The sequence below is a fragment of the Scyliorhinus torazame genome, chromosome 13, assembly GCF_047496885.1.
Source record: "Scyliorhinus torazame isolate Kashiwa2021f chromosome 13, sScyTor2.1, whole genome shotgun sequence".
Taxonomy (NCBI): Eukaryota; Metazoa; Chordata; class Chondrichthyes; order Carcharhiniformes; family Scyliorhinidae; genus Scyliorhinus; species Scyliorhinus torazame.
The window spans coordinates 201,929,315-201,945,117 of NC_092719.1; the positions used below are offsets into that span (position 1 = coordinate 201,929,315).

General features: G+C 46.2%; 1 protein-coding gene and 1 non-coding gene across 2 annotated transcripts in view; one reads left to right on the plus strand and one right to left on the minus strand.

The window, feature by feature from the left end:
* LOC140388538 (guanine nucleotide-binding protein G(i) subunit alpha-2) overlaps window positions 1-15,803 on the plus strand; it is a 248,176-nt gene that overhangs the window by 164,808 nt on the left and 67,565 nt on the right. The window lies entirely within an intron of this gene.
* On the minus strand, window positions 11,074-11,269 carry LOC140388699 (U2 spliceosomal RNA). The gene has a single exon (XR_011934258.1). It is a non-coding gene; the product is annotated as a U2 spliceosomal RNA (small nuclear RNA).

Consider the following 15,803-nt stretch of genomic DNA (forward strand, 5'->3'; position numbering starts at 1 on the left):
CCAGTCACTAAAGCAGCAGTCTGTCATCATCCTCTGTCTCCTACAGCTCAGCCAGCTTTGAATCTACCTTATCAAGTTCCCCTGTATCACATATGCATTTGCCTTCTTTATAAGTCCCCCATGTGGTACCTTGTCAAATGCTTTGCTAAAATCCATGTAAACTACATCAACTGTACTGTCCTCATCTACACATTTAGTCATGTGCTCAGAAAATTCAATCAAATTTTTTAGGCATGGCTCTGTCTCTCCAGACATTGAATCCTTGGTCTATAAAACCTAGTGGGAAATCCGGGTTACCCTGAATGGGAGAGAACGGAAGTTAATTTTGATCATCCGTCCAGCTGCTGGACCAAACTCCATGCTCTTGAGAGTGTTGATAATTATAGGATTTTTGTACTTTATAGGCACATAGAACATGCAGTGCAGAAGGATGCCATTCAGCCCAACGATTCTGCACTGACCCATTTAAGCCCTCACTTCCATCCTATCCCCATTACCCAATAACCCCTCCTTACCTTTTTGGACACTCAGGGCAATTTAGCATGGCCAATCCAGCTAACCTGCACGTCTTTGGACTCTGGGAGGAAACCGGAACACCCGCAGGAAACCCACGCAGGCATGGGGAGAACGTGCAGACTCCGCTCAGACAGTGACCAAGCACGGAATCGAACCTGAGACCCTGGTGCTGTGAAGCCACAGTGCTAGCCACGTGTGCTACCGCGCAGCCTTAAAATCCTTGTAAAACAAAAATCAAAAGTAGACTACTAACAAATTTCAAGACGCGCAACATTCTGCTGCTATTTTACAGCACTGCTTCAAGTACAAGCAGGTCTGTAATAGCTTTGGCTTGCGATGCTGTGGCATCTAGCCCAGTTATGCTGCAAAACAAATTTCCACAGCACTTGAGGCAAAGTACTCTAAAGGGAATTCATTTGCAATTGTTTGAAAGTCATGACTGTGTACTGTATTATTTACTGGTTGGGCCTTTCCAGAAGGCTGGGAATGGCCTGTGCAAAGATCTGATAGGAGACCACAGAGCTAGCTGGGATGGTCAAATTGAATACTCAATCCGCCCACCCACAATCATCAGAAATGGTGGCGAGACCAACCAGCAGTATCCTTTCTAATTGTTGCTAGTGGCATTGGTGCCTCCACACGTTCTCTCAGGCTCCTTGCAAAGGAATAACCCTAATAACTGTAATAGAAATGTTTTCAAGTTGGGTTTGCAATAAATTAAATGCAGCAAGGTGCACTTGTTGCTGTTACTACATCTTCACCAAAATCAATAAAGAGGGCAATAAGGTGTCCTTTGTTTGTTTAGGCTTGGTCAGGGATTTGTCACTTTAACAGCATCTTTGTCACAATATCATCTATGGTCATACAGGCAAAATGGGCCATGGTCCAGCATTATCCTCGGTAATTGTCGAGGGTAGTGGCTAAATTTGGGACGTCTTTCTTCCAAAACTCCTATCGCTTGGAGTTGCATGCTAACGTCCTATACAAATTGCGATCATTAGTCTTTTTGCTTTTGTGCAGCTTGAACGTGAATCTTATTACCAGAGAGTAATTTTCCTTCAGCGTTAAGGAGAACTCCTTTCTCCTGCGTTTTCCTATCTTAAGATGAGCGGAGGAAGGGTTTTTATTCATGTCGGTGGTAAAACAAATGTTGAAGCTGATTGTTCTGTCCTTGCCTTGGGTAAATTAGTGAAACTACAAAGTCTGTAGGAGGTGAATCAGCATTTGTATAATTTAGTTGGTGTGACCAGTGATGAACGTCATTAATACAGCTCAATTACGCTACTCAATTACTATTTAAAGAAAAATGTCATCAGGCAAAAAATTGATATGGAGAAATTATCATCACTCAAAGCAGCCAGTTTCTAGGATTAAAAGGGAAAATAAATTTAAAATGTTCTGTGAAGTTCGCAAATGTCTGTCCAGTGTGTCAAAAAAACACTGCAGCCATCACCTTTATGCATTTGGCCATTGCCTGAATGCTCCGAACTAACATGAAAATTCTTGATGGTTTAATTCCATGCTGTTTAGCAGCATTGAGCTAGTTACTGCACTGAGTAGAACTGTGAGTAAAGTGAAGTATACCAGGTCCTGATCTGGGAGTGCCTGATACTTAGATTGGGGGAAAGAGTGGAAAAGCTGTTCTGTTCCCCAGTGCAAAATTCTACTCGAGTAAGTTCTTTCCATTGTTGATTTTGTGAATAAATTTGTAAAATTTTATTTCCTCATTCTTCCAATCGGGTAATTTTCATAAGTATTTTGTACATTTGTGGAATAATGATTTGTTCATGTTTGTATTTAAACCTCTGCTACTCAGCTCTGCTTTGGACTGAATATGGTGCTCTGTGACCATGTCCTTTCCCGAGAGAATTTGAAGACAGGTAGCTTGAGATGCTCTTGTCTGCCTTCTAATGGCAGTTTATGGAATGGCTTTGACAGAGGCCTGGATGGCTGTTATCTGCCTCACTAATTAGAGTGTGAGTACACATCAAAGAACCCTGAAAAGGGACAAGGAGAAAATCTACAGTAGTGTGAGTTGGTCAACTTGGTGAATTCAGGTAGCAAAGCCTATTGGAAAATGTGATGCTTTTTGGGCAGTGGGTGGGAAAGAGAGGGAGTGTTAAACGCACTTGCTGGAGATGTATTTGAGTGAATTTTAATTCCATACTACCCAGGTTCGATTCCTGGCTTCGGTCACTGTGGGGAGTCTGCACGTTCTCCCAGTGTCTGCATGGGTTTCCTCCGGGTGCTCTGGTTTCTTCCCACAAGTCCCGAAAGCCGTGCTGTTAAGTAATTTGGACATTCTGAATTCTCCCTCCGTGTAACCGAAAGGCGTTAGAATTTGGCGACTAGGGGCTTTTCACAGTAACTTCATCGCAGTGTTAATGTATGCCTGCTTGTGACAATAAAGATTATTATTATTACTGTGAAAGATTTTTTTGAAAAGCTTTCTTCCCCAGCACCCCCTTCAAATTTCATGGTAGGTGTGGTTTCATAATTGCAGATAGCTCTCCACTGTCTTCACATGCATATTCTTTTTATGAACCACTGAAATAGTTGAAAAGTAATGCAACTGAGAAGAGCAACACAGACTAGCTTGGTCCTCCTTGTCTAGTATCTGAGCAGGCACTACCCAGCAGGGGGTCAATGGAGAGTGATTGATCATTTCCCTCTCCCTAGCCCAGACAGGCTGAGGATAACTAGCACTTCACCAATCTCACAAGTAAATAGTTCCAGTCAAATTTTTCCACTCTGCTACTGATCATATAGGGTCTTGGTGAGAGCACACCTGGATTAATGCAGTTTTTCTCTCACACAAGGAAATGTACATTTGCTCTCGAGGGGGTGCAGTTTAAACTTACTAGTCTGATTGATGGAAGAGGGGATTGTCTTATAAGTAGAGATTGAGTAGACTAGATCTGTGTCCTCTGGTGTTTATAAGAATAAGGCCTTGTTGAGCCAGGGTAAAATTCTTTAAAGCCCTTGACAGGGTTAAATGTTGGGAGGGTGTTCCCCCTGGTTGGAAAATTTAGAACTATGAGTCACAATCTCAGAATAAGAGATCAGTCATTAGGAATAAGGAGGGAATTTTCGGCATCCAACTTGTTGTGAATCTTTGGAATGCTCTACACCAGAGAGTGGTGTATATATTCAAGACGGAGATCAGAGATATTTGCATGTTAAGTGAATCTAAAAGAATATGCGGATAATGTAGGAAGGTGCAGTTGAGGTAGAAGATCAGTATTTTTTTTTTATAAATATTTTAAATTTAGAGTACCAAATTAATTTTTCCAATTAAGGGGCAATTTAGCGTGGCCAATCCACCTTGCCTGCACATCTTTGGGTTGTGGGGGCGAAACCTACGCAAACACGGGGAGAATGTGCAAACTCCATAGAACATAGAACAATACAGCGCAGTACAGGCCCTTCGGCCCACGATGTTGCACCGAAACAAAAGCCATCTAACCTACACTATGCCATTATCATCCATATGTTTATCCAATAAACTTTTAAATGCCCTCAATGTTGGCGAGTTCACTACTGTAGCAGGTAGGGCATTCCACGGCCTCACTACTCTTTGCGTAAAGAACCTACCTCTAACCTCTGTCCTATATCTATTACCCCTCAGTTTAAAGTTATGTCCCCTCGACTTCCGGGTGCGGCTATGCAGAGCTAGGTCGCATATTCGGCAGCTCCTGCTTGGAACGGACTTTTGGGCTCTTTTACAGGGCCCCCACGGCATTTGTTTGACATTTCCCGGTGTGGGAAGAAGGCGGCAATATTCCCCCGACAGTGTCCCCCAGGAAGGGTATGTCTCTTGGTTGCCCGACACACGCAGAAACAGTGAAAGATTTGGCTGCAACTACAGGATAAACAGGGCCTCTTCCAGCATGCAGGCGGGGGAAGGGCAAGCTTAAAGCTGCAAGCTGACCTGAGGGCCTGTATCAAAGGTGAATTCTAGCAGCAGAGGGAACAACTGTGAAAAGACCTCATCAAGGCCACTGAAGGGACTTCCGGTTGCGGTGATGCCTAGCTAGCCGCACGCTTCGGCGGCTCCAGCTCCGACGGACCTTCGGGCTCTTTTAAGAGCCTCAACGGGGAATTTTTCGACGACGCAACCCGGTGTGGGGCGTGTGAGAAGGGAGTCCCCCCCAAACGAAGGAGGAAAAAACCGGCGGCGGCGGCTGCAGCGCGAGGAATCGTCGACCAAAGGGTCAGAAAGAGAGAAGTACAAGATGGCGGCGGAGAAAGCGCAGGCGACATGGGGGCCTGAGCATGAAATTGTGAGACGGTGCGTGGAGCTGCTGAAGAGGGAGGTGCTGACCCCGTTGCTACAGGCAATTGAGGGGCTCAAGGAGACATTAAAGACCCAGGAGACAGAGCTCCGTGTGGTGGAGCAGAAGGTGACAGATATTGAGGACGAGATCCTGGGCCTGGCGGTTAAGACACAGACACACGAGGCACTTCATAAAAAGTGTACTGAAAGGATCGAAGCCCTAGAAAATGGAGCGCGAAGGAAGAACCTTCGGATACTGGGTCTCCCTGAGGGTGTGGAAGGAGTGGACTGTGGAGCGTACGCAAGTACGATGCTGAGCTCACTGATGGGTGCTGAGGCCCCTACGGGCCCCTTGGAGGTGGAGTGGGCAAATCGGATTCCGGCGAGAAGACCAAAAGCGGGAGAACCACCCAGGGCGATAATCGTGCGATTTTACCGCCTTAAGGATAGAGAAGAGGTCCTGAGATGGGCTAAAAAGGTGCGGAGTAGCAGATGGGAGAATGCAGTGGTACGGGTATACCAGGATTGGAGTGCGGAGGTGGCGAGAAGGAGGGCGAGCTTCAACCGAGCCAAAGAGGTGTTGCATAAAAGGAAGGTGAAGTTCGGGATGCTGCAGCCGGCAAGACTATGGGTCACGTATCAGGAGAGACACCATTATTTCGAGACGGCGGAGGAAGCATGGACCTTCATCAAAGAAGAGAAATTGGATCGGAACTGAGGGACTGATGCTGCAGGAAATGTTATTGATAATGTTACGGTGGAAGTTAATTGAGAAGTAAACAGGGAAGGGGGGAGACATTGGGGAAATGTGGGCGCCGGTGAGGGGGGAAAGACGGGACATAGTTGGAGAATGGGGAAGGGGAGGGGGAGGGGAAAGGGAGCTGCGCCATAAGAGGCGGGTCAGGTAAAGGGATGTTCCCGCACCAGAAAGAATAAGGCGGGAAGACAGGCGCAAGGCGGATGGGAGTTCCCCACATGGGGAGGTCGAGGAGTGAGCAGGAGTAGCCGGGGTCAGTTGAAGTCAGCTGACTTACGGAAGTAATATGGGGGGAGCAATCAAGCTAGAAAGAGATCTAGCGGGGAGGGGAGGAGGGAGGGAGAAGGGGGGGGGGGGGGACAACTGGGTTGCTGCTGCGGAAATCCAAAAGGAAATGGCTAAAGAGTGGGTGGGCGGGGATGGTGTGCGACGCTGGGGGAGCGAGCGGGAGCGCGGAGGCGGGATATGGGACTGGCCTAGAGAAGGTAATGGCTAGTCGACACGGGAGGGGGGCAGGTAGCCCCCTAGTGAGGCTGATCACGTGGAACGTGAGAGGCCTGAACGGACCGATAAAAAGGGCCCGAGTGCTCGCGCATTTGAAAGGACTAAGGGCAGACGTGGTTATGCTCCAAGAGACGCACCTAAAGGTGGCGGACCAAGTTAGGCTAAGGAAAGGATGGGTGGGACAGGTGTTCCACTCAGGACTGGACGCAAAGAATAGAGGGGTGGCCATTTTGGTGGGGAAACAGGTCGCATTTGAAGCAAAGAACATCGTAGCAGATAGCGGAGGTAGATATGTAATGGTGAGTGGCAGGCTGGAGGGAATGGAGGTCGTGTTGGTTAACGTGTATGCCCCAAACTGGGACGATGCGGGATTTATGAGACGGATGCTGGGGCGTATACCGGACCTGGAGGTAGGAAACTTGATTTTAGGAGGGGACTTTAATACGGTGCTGGACCCGGGGCTAGATAGATCCAGCTCAAGGACCGGAAGAAGGCCGGCAGCGGCCAAGGTACTTAAGGGGTTTATGGACCAAATGGGGGGAGTGGATCCATGGCGATTTCTTAGACCTAGGGCTAGGGAGTATTCCTTCTTCTCCCATGTCCATAAAGTGTACTCCCGGATAGATTTTTTTGTTTTGGGAAGGTCGTTGATCTCTAGGGTGGAAGAAGCTGAGTACTCAGCCATAGCGGTTTCGGATCATGCCCCACATTGGGTGGACCTGGAATTAGGAGAGGAAAGGGAGCAGAGAACACTCTGGCGATTAGATGTGGGACTGATGGCGGATGAGGGAGTGTGTGCAAGAGTGCGGGGGTGTATTGAGAGATACCTGGAGGTCAATGACGACGGCGAGGTCCCTGTGGGAGTGGTATGGGAAGCACTAAAAGCGGTGGTCAGAGGAGAGCTGATCTCCATTGGGGCCCACAAAAGGAAAACAGAGGCCAAGGAAAGGGAAAGATTACTGGGGGAGATTTTAAGGGTGGATAGGGAATTTGCAGAGACCCCGGAGGAGGAATTGTACAGGGAGAGGAGACGACTCCAGACGGAATTTGATCTTCTGACCACCAGAAAGGCGGAGGTACTGTGGAGGAAGGCACAGGGGAGGAGGTATGAATATGGGGAAAAGGCGAGTCGCCTGTTGGCTCATCAATTGCGAAAGAGGGCAGCAGCGAGGGAAATAGGAGGAATTAGAGACGAAAGGGGAGACACGGTGCGAAGGGCAGGAAAGATAAATGAGGTGTTCAAGACCTTCTATGAGGAACTGTATAGGTCTCAACCCCCAGAGGGAGAGGAGGGGATGCGGCAGTTCCTGGACCAATTGAGGTTCCCGAAAGTGGAGGAGCGGGGGGTGGTAGGCCTGGGGGCACCGATTGGGGTGGACGAGGTTATTAAGGGACTGGGAAGCATGCAAGCAGGGAAGGCCCCAGGACCAGACGGGTTCCCGGTGGAGTATTACAGAAAATATGTGGACTTGTTGGCCCCGTTGATGGTGAGGACGTTCAATGAGGCCAGGAAAGGGGGGACTCTACCCCCGACGATGTCGGAGGCGACGATATCGTTAATTTTGAAGAGGGATAAAGATCCGTTGCAGTGCGGGTCCTATAGACCCATTTCATTGTTGAACGTGGACGCCAAATTGTTGGCAAAGGTACTGGCATCGAGGATAGAGGACTGTGTCCCGGGGGTGGTGCACGAAGATCAGACAGGGTTCGTAAAAGGGAGACAACTGAATGTTAACGTGCGACGACTATTAGGGGTGATAATGATGCCCCCAGTGGAGGGGGAGGCAGAGATAGTGGCGGCAATGGACGCAGAGAAGGCATTTGATAGGGTGGAGTGGGAGTATTTATGGGAAGTGTTAAGGAGGTTTGGGTTTGGGAACGGGTTTATTAGCTGGGTTAGACTTCTTTATGGGGCTCCAACGGCAAGCGTAGTTACAGGTCGACATAGATCGGAGTATTTCCGACTATATAGGGGAACAAGACAGGGATGCCCGCTGTCTCCATTGTTGTTCGCGTTGGCAATTGAACCTCTGGCCATGGCGTTGAGAGACTCCAGGAAATGGAGAGGGGTGATTAGAGGGGGAGAAGAACACCGAGTCTCGTTATATGCGGATGACCTATTGTTATACGTGTCGGACCCAGCGGGGGGAATGATAGAGGTTATGCGAATTTTGAGGGGGTTCGGGGATTTCTCGGGGTATAGGCTAAACATGGGAAAGAGTGAATTATTTGTGATACATCCAGGGGACCAGAGTAGAGAGATAGAAGGCTTGCCTCTAAGGAAAGTGGAAAGAAACTTCCGATACCTGGGGATTCAGATCGCTAGGAGCTGGGGAACCTTGCACAGACTTAATCTGACACGGTTGGTAGAACAAATGGAGGAGGACTTCAAGAGGTGGGACATGCAGCCTCTATCGCTGGCGGGCAGGGTGCAAGCAATTAAGATGATGGTCCTCCCGAGGTTCTTATTTGTATTTCAATGTCTCCCTATACTAATCACTAAGACCTTTTTAATAAAATAGACAGGAGCATCACGAGCTTCGTGTGGGCAGGGAAAGTTCCGAGAGTAAGGAGGGGGTTCCTTCAGCGTAGTAGGGACAGAGGAGGATTGGCACTACCGAACTTGGGCGATTACTATTGGGCCGCCAATGTGGCAATGATACGTAAATGGATGATGGAGGGTGAGGGAGCGGCGTGGGAAAGACTGGAGAGAAAGTCCTGTAAAGGGACGAGTTTAGAGGCGCTGGTGACGGCGCCGCTACCGATCTCACCTAAAAAGTTTACCACGAACCCGGTGGTGGCGGCAACATTGAATATCTGGGGACAGTGGAGGCGACAGAGAGGGGTGCGGGGAGCCCTGGTGGGGTCCCCAATCAGGAACAACCATAGGTTCGCCCCAGGAAGAATGGATGGAGGATTTCAGAGCTGGTTCCAGTTGGGAATTAGGAGGGTGGGAGATTTATTTATGGATGGGACTTTTGCGAGCTTGGGAGCATTGGAGGAAAAGTATAAGTTGCCCCGGGGAAATTTCTTGAGATATATGCAGGTGAGGGCATTTACTAGACAACAGGTGAGGGAATTTCCATTGCTCCCGACACAGGGGATACAGGACAGGGTGCTTTCAGGGGTGTGGGTCGGAGAGGGCAAGGTGTCAGAGATTTACCGAGAGATGAGGGAAGAGGGGGAGAAGTCGGTGGGCGAACTAAAAGGAAAGTGGGAAGAAGAACTAGGGGAGGAGATAGAGGAGGGTATGTGGGCTGATGCCCTAAGCAGGGTAAATTCCTCTTCCTCATGCGCCAGGCTTAGCCTGATTCAATTTAAGGTGCTACATAGAGCACACATAACGGGAGCAAGATTGAGCAGGTTCTTTGGAGTGGAGGACAAATGTGGGAGGTGTGGCGGGAGCCCGGCAAACCACGCACATATGTTTTGGGCATGCCCGGCACTGGAAGGGTATTGGAAGGGAGTGACGGGAGTGATTTCGCGGGTGGTGAAGGCCCGGGTCAAACCAGGCTGGGGGTTAGCTCTATTTGGAGTTGCGGAAGAGCCGGGAGTGCAGGAGGCGAAAGAGGCCGACGTTGTGGCCTTTGCGTCCCTAGTAGCCCGGCGCAGGATCCTACTCATGTGGAAGGAGGCGAAACCCCCCGGACTGGAGGCCTGGGTAAATGATATGGCGGGGTTCATTAAACTGGAGCAGATAAAGTTTGCCCTGAGAGGATCGGCTCAAGGGTTCACCAGGCGGTGGCAGCCATTTCTCGACTACCTAGGGGAACGTTAGAGGGAAGACAGATGACCAGCAGCAGCAACCCAGGGGGAGGGGGGGGGGGGGGGGGGGGAGGGGGGGTTTAGTTTAGGTCAAAGATAAAGGGGTTTTGTTACTTGTGTATTGTTTAAAATTTCTGTATTGTTATTGTTGCGTTTGCTTTGTAAGAGGGGAAAAATTGTTGTTTGGGAAAAAATTTTCAATAAAACATTTATAAAAAAAAAAAAAAAAAAAAAGTTATGTCCCCTCGTGCCAGCCATATCCATCCGCGGGAGAAGGCTCTCACTGTCCACCCTATCCAACCCCCTGATCATTTTGTATGCCTCTATTAAGTCTCCTCTTAACCTTCTTCTCTCCAACGAAAACAACCTCAAGTCCGTCAGCCTTTCCTCATAAGATTCCTCATAAGTCAGTGACCCAGAGCCGGGATTGAACCTGGGACCTCGGTGCCGTGAGGCAGCAGCACTAACCACTGCGCCGCCGTGCTGCCCCAGAAGATCAGTATTGATATTATTGAATGGAGAAGCAGACTAGTGGAGCCACTTGGTTTCTTCCACCTCCTATTTCTTCATTTACTTTTCCGCATTTACCTGTTCAGTCTAGTCATAAATGTTGACATTGTTTCTCCCTTGACCGCTAACCCTGGATGTGACTTCCGTAAAGTCTCCCCTTTGTGTGAAAATGTTTTTCCTGCTCTGTTTCAAGTTTTTTTAAAAATTCTGGTACCTTGACCACCTCAACTACTGGAAATAGTTTTTATCTATTCTGTCCTTTCATTTCATAATTTTATACACTTCTGTTATATTTGATATCTGCATTCTAATGAAAAATCTCGAAGTAGCTTTTTAAAACTGCCTTTACAACTTTTGGTGCTGCCTTTAATTTTCTGTGAGCCAGTGCCCCCAAAGCCCTCTGGTCCTCCTACAGCACTGCGCCCACACCTATGTAGAATACCATAACCACTGTTAATATTTATTTCAATATGTGTTCACCTTGGGCTTACTATCATTGAATTTTATCTGCCACCTTTTAGCCCATATTCCCTAGCAATAACTCTGCAGTTTCCCTTTGCCTTCTAAAGAATTAACGTTATCACCTACTTTCATATACTCTGCAAATTTCACCACCACTTCCTCTAGATCCATATCATCAGTGTCCATAATGAACAAAAATGGCTCCAGAGCTGAACCCTGTGGGACACTATCATCCACCTCTGATAATCTGTTTTCTCCCTCGTAACTACTTTTTAAAAAAAAAAACTTTTTCTAAGTTACAAAGCCAGGGCTCAAAGTGGACAGGGGTGAGTGAACCCCTAATCCAACTCCTTGCCTGCTCCAAAAACCAATTCAAATTGAATCCAATTCATGGTCCCCACAAGAGAGACATACCAAATCTGAGCCAAAAGGCTGAGCAGATATTACACTTGACCTTAGCCAAAAGGCCGAGAAATTATCCTCCTAACTACTTTCATCGAGTTTTCTAACCTCTAATTCCATGCTACTTAATCTCGTTTGCCCCCAAAAAAAACCTTGTTAAAAGCTTCCGTAAACTTATGTGAACTGCATCCTTGGTTATCTGCCATCTGAGCTTGAGACAATCCTCCATATCTCTCTTTATTCATCATGTGTGGTAATACTTTTATGGAAATTTATGTATGCCATACAGGTTGAGTATTGTACTTAAATCTGTTTCCATATATTGATTCCCAGAATAATGGCAATACTGTCAGTTCTCCATTGCTCCTAAGGAATGCCCAACAAGTTTCAGCGTCTATATTTTATTTTAAGTGCTCTTGTAAAGGTGCCATCCAGTTAATTTTCCTGTTTATTTTCATAAATTTCCAAGCACCATATATTTACACTGATTCAATTTTTTTTTAGCTTTGTTACAATTTCTTCTTTATCGTCCAAAGTCTATCCTGTTAAATCCTTGTAACTGCCTAGATTAGTCAATCTTTTTTCAAAGTAAAACATTTTTCTGGAAAGAGGACTTCAACCAACCTGTTTTAATGTCTGTTGAGTCACTAGCCCTTGCTTTAAACTAGCTCACTTTTTGGTCCTGGAAGCCATACAAAATAATGTGTTGCAATTTCAACATGGGAACAGGCCATTTGGCCCAACCTGTCCATGTTTGTGTTCACTCTCTGTGAGCAAATGATCCCAATCACATTTACCCACTTTAAAGATGAATTTGACTGTCTTGCAAAGCTGTGTGAAAAACTTTTTCTTATTCTGTTCCACATTTCATGAATTCGATCTTGCATCTCTGGCCTGCCATTCTAGACCTGTTAAATACTGGGAACAACCTTCATTTACCTTGTTCCCTGCTTTTGCAATTGTACATACTTGCATTATGTCAAATTATAATCTCTGTTCTAATGGTGTGTTCTCCAACCCCTCAGTGTTTGTACGATCTAATGTTCTATTTATAACCCCACTGCAAACTTGAGGTAGGATTAACTCGAAGGGTTAGTTTATTTGCACATAGGGGCAGTATGGTGGCGCAGTGGTTAGCACTACTGCCTCATGGAGCCGAGGACCCGGGTTAGATCCCGGCCCCAAGTCACTGTCCGTGTAGAGTTTGCACATTCTCTCCGTGTCTGAGTGGGTCTCACCCCTCAGTCCAAAAAAAGATGTGCAGAGTAGGTGAATTGGCCGTGCTAAATTGCTCCTAAATTTGGGGGGAAAAATTGGGAACACTAAATTTATTTTAAAAAAGTTTATTTGCACATGCTCAAAGTGAGAGAGGAGGGACACAATGTTGCATCCTCTATATTCATACATTAACATAGGAATAGGGAAAAGCGAGATTTACAGTGCCGAGATCACAGTGTAAAGCAACATTGTTTCATGTAGGTTCCAGAGCTCAGAATCAAAGTTCAATGAGGTATTCCTTCATGGAGGTTGCTGGGTTGAGAACTGATGCTGTATAATTTGCTTACCCAGTGGCGTTGACTTCTCCTGATAAGTTAGGCATATAGAGATTAATTAATCTTATAGGCAGTCTTGGTATAGAATATATAGCAGAAGCAGTGTGGATGGAGCCAGGTGTCAAACCTGGGCCAGAACTGCTCATCTATGAAGCTGCTAGTTAGAGACATTTCAGTTCACCAAGGCAATATTACCTGTTCCACAAGCCAGAGGCTCATGTCACATGCCTCCCACATCTTCACACTGTCTTTGACAAAGGATGTGTATCCCTTGTCTGGGTCCCTGAGATTGATAAATGTTTCAACCATTAAGAATTGAAAGGAAGGCTGTGGGTTCCTTTGTCTCAGCAGACGAGCAGACTCCAGTTGGCCAACATGGGTTACAAAATACAGATGGTCTTTGTATAGCTCTTTTTGAATTTAGTCTGCACAGTCCACAGGTGGTTGTTAGTTGCCCTACACGGGTAATAATGTTCTAGTTTTCCCGATACTACCAGATATCTTCTTTAGTTCAGAGCCAAGGTTAGACCTAGATTTAGTTAATTTAGGTTTTTACATAAGAACATAAGAACTAGGAGCAGGAGTAGGCCATCTGGCCCCTCGAGCCTGCTCCACCATTCAATGAGATCATGGCTGATCTTTTGTGGACTCAGCTCCACTTTTCGGCCCGAACACCATAACCTTTAATCCCTTTATTCTTCAAAAAACTATCTATCTTTATCTTAAAAACATTTAATGAAGGAGCCTCTACTGCTTCACTGGGCAAGGAATTCCATTGATTCGCAACCCTTTGGGTGAAGAAGTTCCTCCCAAACTCAGTCCTAAATCTACTTCCTCTTATTTTGAGGCTATGCCCCCAGTTCTGCTTTCACCCGCCAGTGGAAACAACCTGCCCGCATCTATCCTATCGATTCCCTTCATAATCTTATATGTTTCTATAAGATCCCCCCTCATCCTTCTAAATTCCAACGAGTACAGTCCCAGTCTACTCAACCTCTCCTCGTAATCCAACCCTTCAGCTCTGGGATTGACCTAGTGAATCTCCTCTGCGCACCCTCCAGCGCCAGTACGTCCTTTCTCAAGTAAGGAGACCAAAACTGAACACAATACTCCAGGTGTGGCCTCACTAGCACCTTATATAATTGCAGCATAACCTCTCTAGTCTTCAATTCCATCCCTCTAGCAATGAAGGACAAAATTCCATTTGCCTTCTTAATCACCTGTTGCACCTGTAAACCAACTTTCTGCGACTCATGCAGTAGCACACCCAGGTCTCTCTGCACAGCAGCATGTTTTAATATTTTATCATTTAAATAATCCCTTTTGCTGTTATTCCTACCAAAATGGATAACCTCACATTTGTCAACATTGTATTCCATCTGCCAGACCTAGCCCATTCATTTAGCCTATCCGAATCCCTCTGCAGACTTCCTGTATTCTCTGCACTTTTTGCTTTACCACTCATCTTAGTGTCGTCTGCAAACTTGGACACATTGCCCTTGGTCCCCAGCTCCAAATCATCTATGTAAATTGTGAACAATTGTGGGCCCAACACTGATCCCTGAGGGACAGCACTAGCTACTGATTGCCAACCAGAGAAACACCCATTAATCCCCACTCTTTGCTTTCTATTAATTAACCAATCCTCTATCCATGCTACTACTTTCCCCTTAATGCGATGCATCTTTATCTTATGCAGCAACCTTTTGTGTGGCACCTTGTCAAAGGCTTTCTGGAAAGCCAGATATACCACATCCATTGGCTCCCCGTTATCTACTGCACTGGTAATGTCCTCAAAAAATTCCACTAAATTAGTTAGGCACGACCTGCCCTTTATGAGCCCATGCTGCGTCTGCCCAATGGGACAATTTCCATCCAGATGCCTCACTATTTCTTCCTTGATAGATTCCAGCATCTTCCCTACTACTGAAGTTAAGCTCACTGGCCTATAATTACCCGCTTTCAGCCTACCTCCTTTTTTAAACAGTGGTGTCACATTTGCTAATTTCCAATCCGCCGGGACCACCCCAGAGTCTAGTGAATTTTGGTAAATTATCACTAGTGCATTTGCAGTTTCCCTAGCCATCTCTTTTAGCACTAGGATGCATTCCATCAGGGCCAGGAGACTTGTCTACCTTTAGCCCCATTAGCTTGCCCATCACTACCTCCTTCGTGATAACAATCCTCTCAAGGTCCTCACCTGTCATAGCCTTATTTCGATCAGTCACTGGCATGTTATTTGTGTCTTCCACTGTGAAGACCGACCCAAAAAACCTGTTCAGTTCCTCAGCCATTTCCTCATCTCCCATTATTAAATCTTCTTTCTCATCCTCGAAAGGACCAATATTTACCTTAGCCTCTCTTTTTTGTTTTATTTATTTGTAGAAACTTTTACTATCTGTTTTTATATTCTGAGCAAGTTTACTCTCATAATCTATCTTACTCTTCTTTATAGCTTTTTTAGTAGCTTTCTGTTGCCACCTAAAGATTTCCCAGTCCTCTAGTCTCCCACTAATCTTTGCTACTTTGGATGCTTTTTGCTTCAATTTGATACTCTCCCTTATTTCCTTAGATATCAACGGTCAATTTTCCCTCTTCCTACCGTCCGTCCTTTTTTGTTGGTATAAACCTTTGCTGAGCACTGTGAAAAATCGCTTGGAAGGTTCTCTACTGTTCCTCAACTGTTTCACCATAAAGTCTTTGCTCCCAGTCTACCGTAGCTAGTTCTTCTCTCATCCCATTGTAATCTCCTTTGTTTAAACACAAAACACTAGTGTTTGATTTTACCTTCTCACCCTCCATCTGTATTTTAAATTCTACCATATTGTGATCGCTCCTTCCGAGAGGATCCCTAACTATGAGATCCTGAATCAATCCTGTCTCATTACACAGGACCAGATCTAGGACCGCTTGTTCCCTCGCAGGTTCCATTACATACTGTTCTAGGAAACTAGTGGATACATTCTATAAACTCCTCCTCAAGGCTGCCTTGACCGACCTGGTTAAACCAATCGATATGTAGATTAAAATCCCCCATGAAAACTGCTGTACCAGTTCT